The 15580-nt window shown below is 47.1% G+C and overlaps 1 long non-coding RNA gene across 3 annotated transcripts in view; it reads right to left on the reverse strand.

The window, feature by feature from the left end:
* LOC100520091 overlaps positions 2015-15580 on the reverse strand; it is a 67524-nt gene continuing 53958 nt past the window's right edge. For all 3 annotated transcript variants that reach the window (XR_002336119.1, XR_002336120.1, XR_002336118.1), the window contains 3 exons: positions 12548-13276; positions 8251-8402; positions 2015-6115 (listed from right to left, as the gene is read on the reverse strand). This is a non-coding gene — a long non-coding RNA (uncharacterized LOC100520091). The remainder of the gene's footprint in view (positions 6116-8250; positions 8403-12547; positions 13277-15580) is intronic.

A 15580-nucleotide genomic window follows, 5' to 3' on the forward strand; every position in this document is an offset into this window, starting at 1 on the left:
AAAAAGAAAAGGATATTAAATTGTGTCAGAGAATTTTTAGCATCTCTACAAACAACCACATGGGTTTTTTTCCTAGAACTATTAATACAGTTTCTAATATTTAATCTCATTTGAATTCCTAGCACAAACCCCCTTTGTTTAGGAGGTGTTACTTTCATTAGTTTCTTACTATTTCTTAATGTGGTAACATATTATTTCAGATCATGTTCATAAAGCATGCCCATTTGCTCTATGGTTTCCTTTTTCTCAGGTCTAGGAATTGTTGTACTTGTTTCATAAAAAGAATTTGGAAGGTTTGTTTCCTTCATTTGATATGCTCCAAAACAACATGTGTGCCATATACAACATATACTATAATTTCAACTAATTTAGTTATTTTTAACTCTACTGAGGTCATTCCATGGTAAATTTTCACTGTGTTTCCCCAGGCACACCCGCCTCATTCCCTGCGGTGTGAAAGAGGAAGAGAATCTTTTAAATGGCAGCGAAGAAAAGCAAGGGCTTTGGCCAGCTAGCATTCTCTTTCATTTTAGGGGTGGCATCTGCACACTAGAGATACGGGGTAACTCAAAAGATTGTCTCTTTCCTCACACAGAAGCTGAGATCGGACCCTTAGTTTTTTGCTGCAGTGGTTTAAGACGGGTTTTCCATCTCCCACGGCCCGCGGCTGAGTGAGCTCACCCTCCATCGTCTCTCCGCCTCCCGGGCCCTTCACCAGGGATTGAAACCCCACCCCTGGGGAAAAGCTTGTAAACTGAAAAACATACATACCATTAGCTATAATTAACGCTGTGTTGAGGAAACAGAGCGCGGGTCTTCATCCCTTGGAATGAGTTGCTAAACGGCTCTAAACTTCAGTTCTACCATTTGTTAAACAGAAATGATAACGTTGTTTTGTGATATAGCACAAGTAAAGCACTAAAACTGCGTCTGCCGTAAACACGTGCTAACAGCATTCATTGCTGTCGTTGTCATCTCGCTTTCCCATCCCGAGGAGGCTATTTGTGGTGGAGCCCATGGCAGAGTGTCCCAGAGAAGTGACGAGCATGTTGTCGTCCCCACTGTGGTTGCCCCAACTCACCGCCCCGAGACCAGCTTCTGGCACCGGGAGCGTTTAAATCAGTGAGCAGATACATGAAGAAAAAAGAAAATATCCAGCAATGCTCACAGAAGTTGTTCTGATGTAGACATAACAAACGGGCGTTCTTTAGAGCTTGGAAATAAACTCTGAGCGCTTCATTGCGCGTCCTCTCGGGCCAGCTCTGCCTGTCCTTACAGGAACACACACACACACACACACACACACACACACACACACGCACACACCCCTCCCAGGGCAGAGGCTCTCTCTACACCTTTCTCCACATGAAGTGCAGAGACTAAATCCATTCTGGGCTCCCAGGCACCCGGGGTGCCCCAGTCCTGTAGCTGGGAGATACCAGGGGCCTCAGGGCACAGGAAGTCAAAGATACAGGAAGTAAATGCCACTAAAGTAGGAAGGAAAGCGACAGAAATGGGTTCTTAGCTCCTCTGCTAACTCCTTAAGGGGAAGGGAAGGCGGAGGGAACAAGCCAGGCTCCAAAGGGAGAAGAAAGAGAACCTCCCCCAGCAGATCGACGCAGCTCCCAGCTTAGCTCTTTCCTGGTTCTAGTTGCAGGAGAGAGCCCAAGACACAGCCCCTGGTGTACAGGACGTGACCCAAATGCGGACACCCTCCCTTTGTCATAAACCGGGTAAATATAAAAATAAAATTACCCAATGTGAGGGAGTTCCCATAGTGGCTCAGTGATAATGAACCCAACTAGTATCCATGAGGATGCAGGTTCAATCCCTGGCTCACTTAGCGGATTAAGGATCCTGCATTCCTGTGGCTGTGGTGTAGGCCAGCAGCGGCAGCTCTGATTTGTCCCCTCGCCTGGGAACTTAGATATGCCATGTGTGCGGCCCTAAAGACAAAAAAAAAAAAAAAAACCCAAAAAAACCAAAAAAAAAAAAAAAACCAGTGAAACCAACATGAGAATATAGGGGACTTTTTTTTTTTTTCTAGCTACAGAAATATTTCTTGTAAAAGTAGCACGTCATAAAACACACTGGAAAGGATTCAGATGCAAAGCTCCCAGGTGTACTGTTTCCAGTGGGTGTGAACCTTTGTCCTTCGGTACCTTTGTCCCGCTTATTAAGCGGTTTCAAGCAAAATCAAGTTCATACATTTGCATGAGGGATGGGCTCAGCCATGACGGTACGTGATATGTGTCAAGTTAGAAGGGGACAGCATGGCGCCACGGTGCTGTAAGATCAGGATGTTCTTAGTGCTCCCGTTCCAATTTGCGATCTTTTGGCTGTGGCTGGTTTCGTCTTCCGATTTGGGGGATTTTCTGTTTTGTTGCCCAGAGGTTGAGCTGAGATTCCAGGCCCCTCCTCCGGGCCTCAAGGATCCACCCATCCAATAATTCATATCTACTATTTTTGAAAAACAAAGGGAATAAATTTCTTCAGAAAAATTGAGCTTTTTATGACCCACGGTTGATGACCCTTGGCTTATTCCATTTTCCTGCACTCGCGCTAATTTGCAGTCTAGTCGGAGTCAGTGAACCAAGTGACGCCAAGTCTGTGACCATGTCCACAGCAAAGCCTCTCCACGCACACCCCGGCCAGTCTGGAGCTGCAGCTCCGATCCCTTCAAGTTCTCCTGGAAGACTTCCTGGACATGCCAGCACATGTGACAGTAAGAGTCACCCCACATAGCACGGACAGGTGCCTTGGTTGTTGGAGGTAGTTGCTTCTCTGGAGGTGGATTCCAAGCCCCTGAAGGCACAGATCTCGTTGCTCTGCTTGTGTCCTCTTCCTCCCTGCTGTCCTCTGCTTGTTATGACACAATTTGAGCACCTAGGGTATCATACACTCAGTGCATATGCATGTAGTGTGCCATGCATGTGGCTTGTCATGTGTGTGATGTATATTGCATGCAGTTTGTAATGCCTGTGGCGTATGATACAGCTAGTCTGTAATGCACCTGGTGTGTAATAAATGCCCTGCGAGTCCAGGACTCCCAGCAGGATATGACGCTGCCTTGTCATTCTGCAGACTCTGATACAGGCCTCACCACTAAGCCCTGCCACCTTCCTCTGTCAGTTTGTAGATTCCACATCAAGATCTTTTACCATCTATTTTTAACCACAGGCAGCAAACATCAGGAATTTGCCTTCCTTTCATGCTTTTTAGGGACTGTTCTTTAGGACACCTCAGATGTAATAAGCAAAGAAAAATCCCAAGTGTGTTTTACTGTGGTTTGCACACTCATGCGTCTGGGATGCACAGTCTGGCTAACTTAAGCCTTGTCTCTCATTATTAACACTTGGAGAGCACAGGTGCAGGATTTGGGTGTCCTTCTGGGTGCATCCAGCCTGGGGTGGAGTCTTGTGGTGTGGTTTCCATCCTGGCCGGACCCCTCACCCTTTGGGACACACCGAGGGGGTGGCTGGTCATCTGCCAGATGGTTTTATAAAAGTCCCCCTCTTTCTCCCTCCATGGCCGTGAGGTCTCAAGTCTCCACTTGGCCGCCACGGCCCCTGAGGTCATATTTTCATCTTTTCACTGCTTTGCTTCCTTCAGCACTGAGATGGTCTGGCTGGGACTCAGTGTTTCCAAGCACATCGACCGGGGCGGGGTGGGGGTGGGGGGTGCATTGAGTCGAAGATGCCCCTAGGGAAGCGAAGATGTGTTGTTGAGGGCAAGAGGGGCTGGGGCCCAGCAGCAGGCAAGCTGGGGACACCTGTCCGCGAGGCACCCTTTTCAGCCCTTGGCAGGACGTCAAGTCCCAAGAGGCAGAGGATGACTCGTCGTGTGCTGTGTAGTCCTTGCTGTCATCGGGAAGGAAGAGGTGCTGTCTGTTCATGGGCCAGGACAAGCACCATCCCCAGGCAGCCAGCCCATGAGCCCAGGTCACACACGAGGACAGCCTTGCTGAGGAAAGACATCTTGGGTTTTGTTACTGGGAGGAAGCTCTGTAGCGAATGCCCAGGTCATGTGCGGGGCTCCGTGAGCCTCTCCCTCCTGCCTCCCTCCCTGCAAAGTGGGATCCTCAGAGCGGGCCTCCCAGCTCCCAGTGCTGCTTAGGGCCGAGGAGAGGCTGTGGGTCCTCCAGCGCCTCTGCTTCGCGGAGAGCCGGGGGCTCCTCACGCCGCTGCAGGGATGCACAAGTCTGAGTCTGGGCTTGCTCCTGGGGAATAGTTCCAGGTCTTGATCTGACCCAGAGGGACCTAGGGTGGCAAGCTAAACGTTCAGGCCTCGTGTCGCCACGCCATGAGTGTGGCCAAAGCGACCTTTGATGGGGCTGCATCCAGCCCAGGATGAACCTGCTTCTTTGCAGGTGCCACAGCGAGTCCTTCTTTGCTTTCAGTCTCTCTCTCTCTCTTTCATTCTCCTTCCGGAGCTCCCAAATGCACACATCCTGGAGCATAAGTTTTGGCTCCAAAAAAGGTAAGAACAACTCAGAGTGACAGTGTGGTGATCTAGTCCAGAGCTAGTGCAACATAATTTAGAGCTACTTTACTTTATAATAGTTATGCTTATAATTGAACTTGGAAGCCCAGGGCACCAGCAGATGAAAGCAGAGCTGGCCTGTTGAGGAACCTGGGGTGGATGAGCCGCTACAGGATGTGAGCCCCCGGGCTTTGCAGATAGTATTCTCTGCAAGTTACTGATCTTTTGCAAACCCGTCATCTTCTGGATGGAGAAGCTGGGGCCTTGTGCATGGCAGGGAGTTGTCAGGCAACTTGCAGAGGGCAGAGCCTACCTTCGAACATCTCTCTCTGAACTTTCCACTGCTTTATGCGTTTCACTCCCCAGATCTTCACTTGATCAGAAGAACCATACATACGCTGCTGATACGCAGTTGCAAACCAACCATCTGATTCCCCAAAAGTCAATGACTTTCTTATGCAAGAACCAAGTCACTATTAAAAACAAATAATCTCACGGTCATACGTAATGGCAAAAAAAAAAAAAAAAGAGTGAAAAATTCTAACATGTTTCCATCTGATTAATCTTTACTTGATGACTTCCTTATGTCTGGCCCTAATGAGACATCCCAATAAATCTTCTTAAAGCATGTAGTCAGGCTAAAGTCACAGAGACACACAGACATGCCCTAGTCAACACTAGCTGTTTAGCTGCGGTCCGTTCTTGTTAATATACTCCTGAGGAATGAATAAGCCTCAAGATGTTAGTGTCTGTTTTACATCCTTGCTGAAGTAAAGCTTATGTGAAGTTTACAGAGCAAAGGAGTAAACAAAGGACCTTAGGCCCTGATCAGAATATCCTTCTGAAAGGACACGGGAGGAAGCAGATTTCAAGGAGACGCTGAAGATAAAGATCCCGGGCCCTTTTAGCTCCCCATCAAGACGGCTGGCATTCGAATCTTCAAAACCATAGCAGGCTGGGAGCAACGTGAATCAGTGGACCATTTATTGCACGGCCAGTGACTTGTAAACACACCTTGTCGCTACATGTGTTCAGGCAATTACTGCGCAATTAGACCTGCAAACGACGTGGTAATTAAAAGACGAAGTCTCCTGTGGGCTGTCATTTGGGAAGCAGTGACTGCCTTTTCCCTTCATTGGCTTCATCACATCCTCTTGAGAAGACCAAACGCCTTTAGGAGACGACAGGCGATCCGTTTATAGAATGGCTGAATCACAGAGGGAAGGCAGCTCTGAACCCAAGAGGGTTCGAAGCAGTGCTTCCTGGCGAAGAGGAAAGTCAGGCAGGACTATGGAAGCATGTCAGCAAACCTGTGCGTCCACGGCACAGGGGCAGGGCGAACATGGGTTAGACAAGGGTCTTCAAAGCTCTGGGCACATGAGGAAACTCGGGCCCCCCGAACAGCCTCACGGAACACCAGTCAGGCTCTGGATGCTGTGCTAACAGCTTTACATCTAGCCTGGGAGGGAGATGTCATTATGTATATTTTCCAGACCAGGCTCCTGAGCTCAGACAGGCTAAATAATAGCCCCTTGTGCCCTCTGCAAGTGACGGTCAATCGGGATGTTAACTCACATGGTCCAACTGCAGAAACTGTTTATCTCTGTTTCTCTTCCTGGGATAAAGGGAGTTCCTGGAAGAGAATTTAAAGGTGTAATTCTTTTTTTTTTTTTTTTGTCTTTTTGTCTTTTTGTCTTTTGTTGTTGTTGTTGTTGCTATTTCTTGGGCCGCTCCCGCGGCATATGGAGGTTCCCAGGCTAGGGGTTGAATCGGAGCTGTAGCCACCGGCCTACGCCAGAGCCACAGCAACGTGGGATCCGAGCCGCGTCTGCAACCTACACCACAGCTCACGGCAACGCCGGATTGTTAACCCACTGAGCAAGCGCAGGGACCGAACCCGCAACCTCATGGTTCCTAGTCGGATTCGTTAACCACTGCGCCACGACGGGAACTCCTAAAGGTGTAATTCTAATCTTTCAGGAGATCACTCAGAGTGAAATGACTCTAAAACAATGAAAATTTGCCCACAATAGAGCCAACAGCTCAATGTGCCTAAAGGACAAGGCATCAGGGATAGAAAGACTTTGGAAGTTCCCATCGTGGCGCAGCGGAAAGGGACCCGACTTGTATCCATGAGGACACAGGTTCGATCCCTGCCCTCACTCAGTGGGTTAAGAATCTGGCATTGCCATGAGCTGTGGTGTAGGTCACAGATGCGGCTCAGATCTGGCGTTGCTGTGGCTGTGGTGTAGGCTGGCAGCTGCAGCTCCGATTCGACCCCTAGCATGTGAACCTCCATATGCTTCGGGTGTGGCCCTAAAAAGCAAAAAAGCAAAAAAAAAAAAAAAGAGAGAGAGAGAGAGAGTTAAAGGTGTAAGGTCCATATGCGCATAGTCGGTCTTCTAGATGTCTTAAATGGATGTGAGTTTTGAGCCAGGTTCTAAAAAATATGACTGTTTTTAACCTCATCAACCACAGGGATTTGATTATGTTGCTGTAAGTCCATCAGCCTACCTCGGTAACTCCTGGGCTGAGGGTTGGATATATGTTTTTCTTATCCTTGAACAGAAGATGTGCTAGAAATCGCGGGCAGGTATGACTCTATTTTGACTGAAAACCAGCTGGTGAAGAAAAACCTTGGTGTGGGACCTGACGTTAGGTGTTTGCTAACAGAGCCCTCATCTCTTTTTTCCCCTTATCATTTCAGAGAATAAGGCCAAGCTGGGAAACAATGTTATTCAGAGTCATGGAGTTCTGTCTGCCTTTTTCTCGTCCAGAGACAAGGAGACCTGGCATCAATGGCAGGCATTTGGAGCAACTGTAACAACTGAAATAGGAACTCCTTGCTGGCCTTAGAAAAGAATAATCACTAAGAACAGGAGTCCTGTTTCTGCTCGTGGGAAGAATCCCAGAGAACTTTCCTTCAACGTCAGATACTAGACTGGGCGATCAGAGTAGAGAAAAGCTAGGGTAAGGAAAGAGAGCTAGTTTTATCTGTTACCAGCAGGTTGACCTTATCACTATGCTATTCCCATTTAAATAATTGGACGAGTACAAGATGTTTGATATGCAAAGTATGCCAGGAGTTCCTGTCGTGGCATAGTGGTTAACGAATTCGACTAGGAACCATGAGGTTGCGGGTTCGATCCCTGCCCTTGCTCAGTGGGTTAACGATCTGGCGTTGCCGTGAGCTGTGGTGTAGGTTGCAGACATGGCTCGGATCCTGCGTTGCTGTGGCTCTGGCGTAGGCTGGTGACTACAGCTCTGATTGGACCCCTTGCCTGGAAACCTCCATATGCCACGGGAGCGGTCCAAGAAATGGCAAAAAAAAAAAAGAAAGAAAGAAAGAAAAGTATGCCAAAGTACTTTGTCAGTTGCAAAAATCCTGTAGGCAGAAAATATTATTATTATCCCCCTTGATCAGCTATACAATTCCAGGTTAGTGAAATTCACATATTCTTATAGAAGTTCAAGTATGTTCTTTCTTATTTAAAATTAGTAATACTAGGATCCAGGACTAACATATTATTTAAAATAATGGATTACTAATTACCATAAAGGAGTTCCCATTGTGGCTCGGCAGAAACATATGCTGATTTGACTTCTAGCCTGGGAACCTCCATACGCCGTGGGTGTGGCCCTAAAAAAATTACCATAAAAATATCTCAGATTCCAATGATAATTCCTAAGTAATTAGCACAGCTCTAGAAAATAATTTATTCCCAACTAAAAGATCCAACTCATTGAGCCTGAAATTTTACTACTCACTGAGTAAATGATAGCAGCATACAAATCTTAAAGTGTTCTTTATTTGTATTTTTCTGTTGGTCAAATGACGGCATTACCACTGCTTGGCTTGACATCGGTTTGCATCACTGGCAACACGCATGCAAAATATCCTCATCAGACGGTTTGCCTGTCTTGGAAGAGAATGAGAAAAAATGAGATTGTATCTTCTGTTACAGACCCTAGGGTGTCACAGACAAAAGAACGAGATAAGCTCACTGTTCCGATGTCTTCAAGAGTAAAGATTTTGTAAACAACTTTGTAAAAATTTTTTAAAGTTTTTTTGTTTGGTTTTGTTTTTGTCTTTTTAGGGCCACACCCGCGGCATATGGAGGTTCCCAGGCTAATCTAATTGGAGCTACAGCTGTCGGTCGACACCACAGCCACAGCCACGCAGAATCCAAGCCACATCTGTGACCTACACCGCAGCTCAAATCACGGCAACACCAGATCCTTAACCCACTGAGCGAGGCCAGGGATCCAACCCACTACCTCATGGTTCCTGGTCGCATTCATTTCTGCTGCGCCACAACGGGAACTCCCAAAGTTTTTTTAAAATTGATGTCTAGTTGGTTTACAATGTTTCAGGTATACAGCAGTGATTCAGTTATACATACACATACACACCCATATATGTATGTATATATATGTATATCCACGTATTTATCTATCTATCTATATAACATATATTCTTTTTCAGATTCTTTTCTGGTATGGAGTATTACAAGATATTGAATATAACTCCCTACAGTATACACTAGATCCCTGTTGTTTATCTCGTTTATATATAGTAACGTGTTTATATTGATACCAAACTCTCATTTGTCTCTGCCCCATCTTCCCCTTTGGTAACCTTAAGTTTGTTTTCTATGTCTGTGAGTCTGTTTCTGTTTTGTAAAGAAGTTCATTTGTATCTTTTTTTTGGATTCCACCTGTAAGTGATATTGGATGGGATTTGTCTTTGACTTCCTTCACAGAGTGTGAGTCTAGTTCCATCCACACGGCTGCAAATGGCATGATTTCATTCTTTTTTTATGGCTGCCTAAGATTCCTTTGTTAAATATACCACACCTTCCTCATCCATTCATTATTTTATTCTAAGACAATTTTCAGTTCAGTTTTCAGCTGACAAGCCAGCTTGAGGCACGTGCCATCCAACCCTTCCCTCTCGTGTTGTGATAAAGGCTACGGAGCTTAGACGTTGTCTTGACACCAACTTATCTTCTCTTGAAGCAGCAGTGTTGACATGTCACCTCTGACTGGCCTCGCCTTCTTTCCCGATTCCAAACCCCATGGCTGTGAATCACATTCAACCCTAATTAACCACAAGTGGATAAATGCATCAGCAGCAGCCAGGCAGTGAGGACAGTAACTTGACCTCCAGCATGAGGCCAGCCCTCCGGGACAGGACCCCAGAGCGAAGGCTGGATCCCAGGCTTCCTACATGCTTATTCTTATAGAAGTTCAAGACTGAGAAGCAACAAGCAGACTATGTAGGAGCAAGATCCAGCAGTCCCGGGAGGTTGCCCAAACTCAATTCTTAGTCTTTGCCGCCGTAGCAAGAGCAGCACCCATGGGAGTAAAAGACTAACTGAGGAAGTGTCACCCATCACTGGTGAGGAGACCTGGCAGTGTGGAAATGATTGAATCCAGGATTGTTATCAATTGTCTTCAAACTGGATTTGGGGGACTTTTAAGTCAAATAATTGGACAATTTGCTGTTGCTATCTTTTTTTTTTTTTTTAAGCCTGCATTTCTTGTTGTCATCACTGATTTATTTTTATAGCATAGCTCATGTAGGAAATATTCAGGTTAAGAACAGGACTGAAACTCAGCCAAGGATGCTGAGGGAGGAAGACCTGGTACAGTCAAGTGCCCCTGGACCTCCATCTATCTTCATGGCTCTGAGGACCCATGTCCTGGCATCTGGAGGAGAAACGTGCCAAGCGCAGGGGATCTGGCAGCTTTAGGAGAAGCTCTGGGTGCTCATGACTTGATGGGTACAAAGCAAGAAAAGGCCAGCTCTGTCTTCGGAACAGGTTTGGCTTGTCCACCAAAAATGTCCCACCTGTGATGGAGATAGTCAATCCCTTAGAGAACTGCTTATTAAGTTCAAGTCTGAGATAATCTCTTAGGGCTGCTGTACTAAGAATCCACCTCACTTTCTCTCCAAGCCTGCCCAGTCAAGCATGCCAGGGGCATACTGGGGAGATAACTGCTTCTTCCTGCCTTATGCCATCCCTTCTGCCACTTCTAGAATCACCTGTTTCTGCTTCCCGAAACCCATGCCTCCCTGTGCCATCTCTTTCCGTGGGAGGGGACGTGATGGCAAAGGGAAAAATCATGATGATGGCAAAAGTGATTTATTGCACTGAGTCTCCAACCCATTGATTTCCTGTGCATCCTGGGACTTCAAGTTTTATCGCTCTATGTGCCTACCTGATTCCCGGTATCTCACAACATCTCTTTAAAGACTTATCAGGAGTTCCCATCATGGCGCGGTGGTTAATGAATCCGACTAGGAACCATGAGGTTGAGGGTTCGGTCCCTGCCCTTGCTCAGTGGGTTAAGGATCCGGTGTTGCCGTGAGCTGTGGTGTAGGTTGCAGATGTGGCTCGGATCCCGCGTTGCTGTGGCTCTGGCGTAGGCTGGCAGCTGCAGCTCCGATTAGACCCCTAGCCTGGGAACCTCCATATGCTGCGGGAGTGGCCCAAGAAATAGCAAAAAGACAAAAATAAATAAATAAATAAATAAAGACTTATCAAGTTCCTGCTGTGGCTCAGCAGTAACGAACCCCACTAGCATCCATGAGGACTCAGGTTCCATCCCTGGCCTCGCTCAGTGGGTTTGGGACCTGGTGTTGCCATGAGCTGTGGTGTGGGTCACAGATGTGGCTCGGATCTGGCGTTGCTGTGGCTGTGGCACAGGCCAGCAGCTGTAGCTCTGATTAGACCCCTAGCTTGGGAACCTCCATATGTTGCAGGTGCCACCCTGGAAAGAAAAAAAAAAAAAAAGGCTGGTCTTAGTCTGGGTTCTTCCTTGCAGAAGGGGATGTTGAGACAATGATTAGGGTGTAAGTTGTTTATTTGCGAGATTGCAGGAAACACTGGTGGGATGGGGGGAGGGGGGAGGATGTGAGATGAGGACAAAAAAGCAGCCGACAAAGAGTTAGGAGGTAAGTTACCGCTCGGGGCAGCTGAACCCTGCTGGAAAACTCCCTGGCACGCATACTTCAGAGGGTGTCAGCAGAGGAGCAGGAGGCGGGTATTGATACGCCAACTCCACCACTGTGGTCAAGAGCCCTTGGGAGGGGGACAGGGATTCTGGCATTTCTGGCTCGCTGCACAGACGGGCAGACCAGCCCCTGGTGAGCAGAGGCAGCTCTCACGGGGGAATGGCGAGCATTGCTGGTTGGAAGGTGGTCCTTGTTCACGGAAGCAGGAAGGGCAGGAGATAGAGGTCAGACCACTGACCGTTCCTGTCACAGCCCAGAAGTTCTCTCCCTGGTGCCACCAATGCTGCCCTCTCCTCCACAGCCTGTCTGTGATGACCAGGGGCACACGGATGATTCTGCTTGCGTATCTCTGCCGTGGTTGACTTAGAAAAAGATAACTGGGAGTTCCCGTTGTGGCTCAGTGGTAATGAACCCCACTAGCATCCATGATGACGAGGGTTCGATCCCTGGCCTCACTCAGTGGGTTAAGGGTCCAGTGTTACTGTGATCTATGGTGTAGGTCAGAGATGAGGCTTGGATCCTGTGTTGCTGTGGCTGTGGTGTAGGCCAGCAGCTAAAGCTCCAATTAGACCCCTAGCCTGGGAACTTCCATGGGCCACAAGTGAAACGCCCAACCTCTCCCCACCCCAAAAAAGGCAAAAGGAACGTTCCAGGGGTTAGCAGACTGGGTGGTGTGTCTGGAATTAGTTAAGTTCATTCCAATCTTTTTAAAAAACATTTTGTTTCATTATTCTATTCTCAGGTATTTGTGCTGACCACTGTAGCCAATGCTGAGGTAGGTACCAAAATACCCCTCACAGCACATGGCAATGCTCTCTGTGTTGGAGAGTCTGATGACTTACAGCCAACAGCAGACCTAGCATTCGAGAAGTAGTACCAGGCAAAGAATGAACAGGGCTGGGAACAGTAGTCAGAGTGAGAGAAGCTCAGAGGGAGGTGAGTTTCCTGGTGGCTGAAGGGGGTAAAGAAGGCATCTTGGAAGGGGGTGTCTTGAAACCACAAACACAGGGATGGGGGGGCGGGTGAAACTGAAACCTCAGGTACCTATTGCTCATGTCTCTAGGTCGGTCAATGTCAGGGCTCCCAGGTTGCTTGTCCCAACTCTTCTCCAGGGGGAAAAGTCAGGCTGTGAGCATTGTGAATTTAAAAAGTAGAAGAGGATTAATTAACACAGAACTCTAAAATACATCACTCACACAGGGAACTCTATCTAGTCTCTTGTGATGGAACATGGTGGAGGATACGGCAAGAAAAAAAGAATGTATATGTACAATGTATATATATATGACTGGGTTACTTTGCTGTACATACAGCAGAAATTGACAGAACTATAATAGAAAAAATAGAAATCTTAACATAAAATAACATAAAATACATCACTCAGTTCCTCAGAGGGTAACAGATAGCAGTTCTCAATATGTACGGCCCTGGGTCGAGAAACTTCGTGAAGATTTATAGAAAGCATATAACACAGCTTCAACTATTCAATGAGAAAATCTAAAACCTGAGAATGAGCGGCGGGAGGATGGAGAAGGAATAAATCTGCCTGATGTTTGAGTCAGCGTCACCTTGGGAGACAAACTGCAAACATCTGTCTGTGAAAACCACGGCTGCACAGTGGACCTGACAGGCTCTTGGTTATAGGACAGTCGGGTGTACAGAGCTGAGAACCGCTGTGTGGTTGATTTTGTCTCTGTGCCAAGATCCCCCAGGCTGGAGAGGATCGCTGCTCTCAGTACACAAGATGGACTGGTGAGAAATTTCTATTTATTACTGAAACATAAAATAAAAATTAAATCGTAAAATGTAAAAAACATACGTAAACATCTGGACATAACGTTTAAAATATGCACCCAGGAGTTCCCGTCGTGGCTCGGCGGAAATGCTTGACTAGCATCCATGAGGATGCGGGTTTGATCCCTGGCCTCGCACAGTGGCTTGAAGAGCCAGTGTTGCTGTGAGCTGTGGTGTAGGCCGGCAGCAACAGCTCCGATTCGACCCCTAGTATGGGACCTTCCATATGCCGTGGGTGCAGCCCTCAAAAAAGCACTAAATAAATAAATATATGCCCTCTACTAGAGTTCTTTCTGAATAGGTAGTCATTTAGTTGACGGACTGAATTATCATATGTTTCTAAGCATTGACTGCATATGGAAGTGACTTCCAGGATAAGACATTATTTTCTGTGTATTTGCTTGACATAATTTTCATCCTGGTATCAGTTCTCCGTTTTGAAATGGCAGAGTCAAAATCTGCTTTTGGAACATGTGCGTTGGCCTTAGCAGGACTGCCGAGATTGGGTCCAACGGCAGGGAGGGGGTATCTGCTGGATACCTGGGAGAGAGACTGGGTTAACTGTCTCTTCACCCTGGACTAGCTGTTCCTCAAGTCAACACCTCCCCTTTGGCCTCAATTATTCATTTAGTTCTTTGTCTTTTTAGGGCCGCCCCCTCGGCATATGGAGGTTCCCAGGCTAGACGTCAAATCAGAGTTGCAGCTACCGGCCTACACCACAGCCACAGCAATGCGGGATCCGAGCCGCATCTGTGACCTACACCACAGCTCACGGCACCGCTGGACCCTTAACCCACTGAATGGGGCCAGGGATCACACCCAAGTCCTCATGGATGCTAGTGGGTTCATGACCACCGAGCCACAGCAGGAACTGCCCCACTTGACTCAATTATTAGCTGTCCTTAAGAAGGCTGGATCGGCACAGGGAGAGGCTGGTTTGGGGTCCAGTCCAGTGGCCCCCAAGTTTAGAAGCTATAATATTTAGAGAGATGTGGTGTCAGCAAGGCTTTGCCTTTTTCGTTGCCTGGATTCAATATTTAAGTGACAAATTTAAGGACAAGATGAGAGGAAAACATGCTACATAGGCATCTCGAGGGAAATAGCTTGTTTTAGAATAAGGCAGAAATGATGAAATCGTCTATTTAAATCACTTTGGAAATTTTGAAATGAAAATACCAACAGAGGAAATGAGTTTTCTCATCACCCAGGATCAGGCGACTCACCTTAGCACTCAAGGAAGCCCCCTTAGTAATCAACACTCACCCAGACGAGACTAGAAGGATCAGTGACGTGAAATGACTCATCCTGACACAAAACTAATGAGCAGCGAAGCGAGGGCTAGAACTTAGATGGCTTCATTGTTCGTGCATTTCTGTGTAATTGTGCTTTTCAATGAGTTGCAATAAAGCCACCCAAATTTCAAGATGATGTCAGCTACTTGAAATGAGACGATCTGTCTGTCCCCCTGCCACATGATGCATGACCATCTCTGCTCCATTCAAATCGTCTTATGGTACAGCCCTGATCACACTGGGTTGTGTTTATTTTTGGTTTGTTTTATTGTTGTTGTTTTGGTTTTTTGGTTTGTTTATTTGCTTTTAGGGCCATGCTAGTGACATATGGAGGTTCCCAAGCTAAGGGTCGAAGCAGACCTGCAGTTGCCGGCCTACACCACAGCCACAGCAACACGGGATCTGAGCCAAGGCTGTGACCTATACCCCAGCTCACAGTAATATGGGATCCTTAACCCACTGAGCGAGGCCAGGGATCAAACCTGCATCCTCACGGATACGAGTCGGGTTTGTAACTTTAGGAGCTATGGGAATTCCTAATCACCCTGTTTTTAGCAGAACTTACAGCAGCTCCTTACTTCTTACCAAGAGAGGCCATGGAACTCTGCAGGCCGGCTCCCCACCGGGTTGCCCTACCCTTTGCAACATCCTTTCACTGGGAGACTTTTCCAGTCAGAGACAAATGCCTGCTGTGACATTTCCTCTTCCCCTACCCTCTGGACCTCTGCGTATTCTGCACACCTGCTCCCCCAAATCTGTCTTCCTGGTGAAAACTCCACTTGTCCTGGATCACAGGCTGTCTCCTCCAGGAAGCCTCCCAGGATATGTGAAAATAACCTGAATATGAGATAGCAGTGAATAGACAGAGTAACTAGCCATCATCTCTTTTTTTACTACAAACTTGTTTTGCATGCTGTCTGCATAATCCTAGTCTCTCAGGAAAAGCCTCAGTCACTGGATTTTTAAAGTCAACTTTAAACCAAAAAAAAGC

This window comes from Sus scrofa, chromosome 10, assembly GCF_000003025.6.
Source record: "Sus scrofa isolate TJ Tabasco breed Duroc chromosome 10, Sscrofa11.1, whole genome shotgun sequence".
Lineage (NCBI taxonomy): Eukaryota > Metazoa > Chordata > Mammalia > Artiodactyla > Suidae > Sus > Sus scrofa.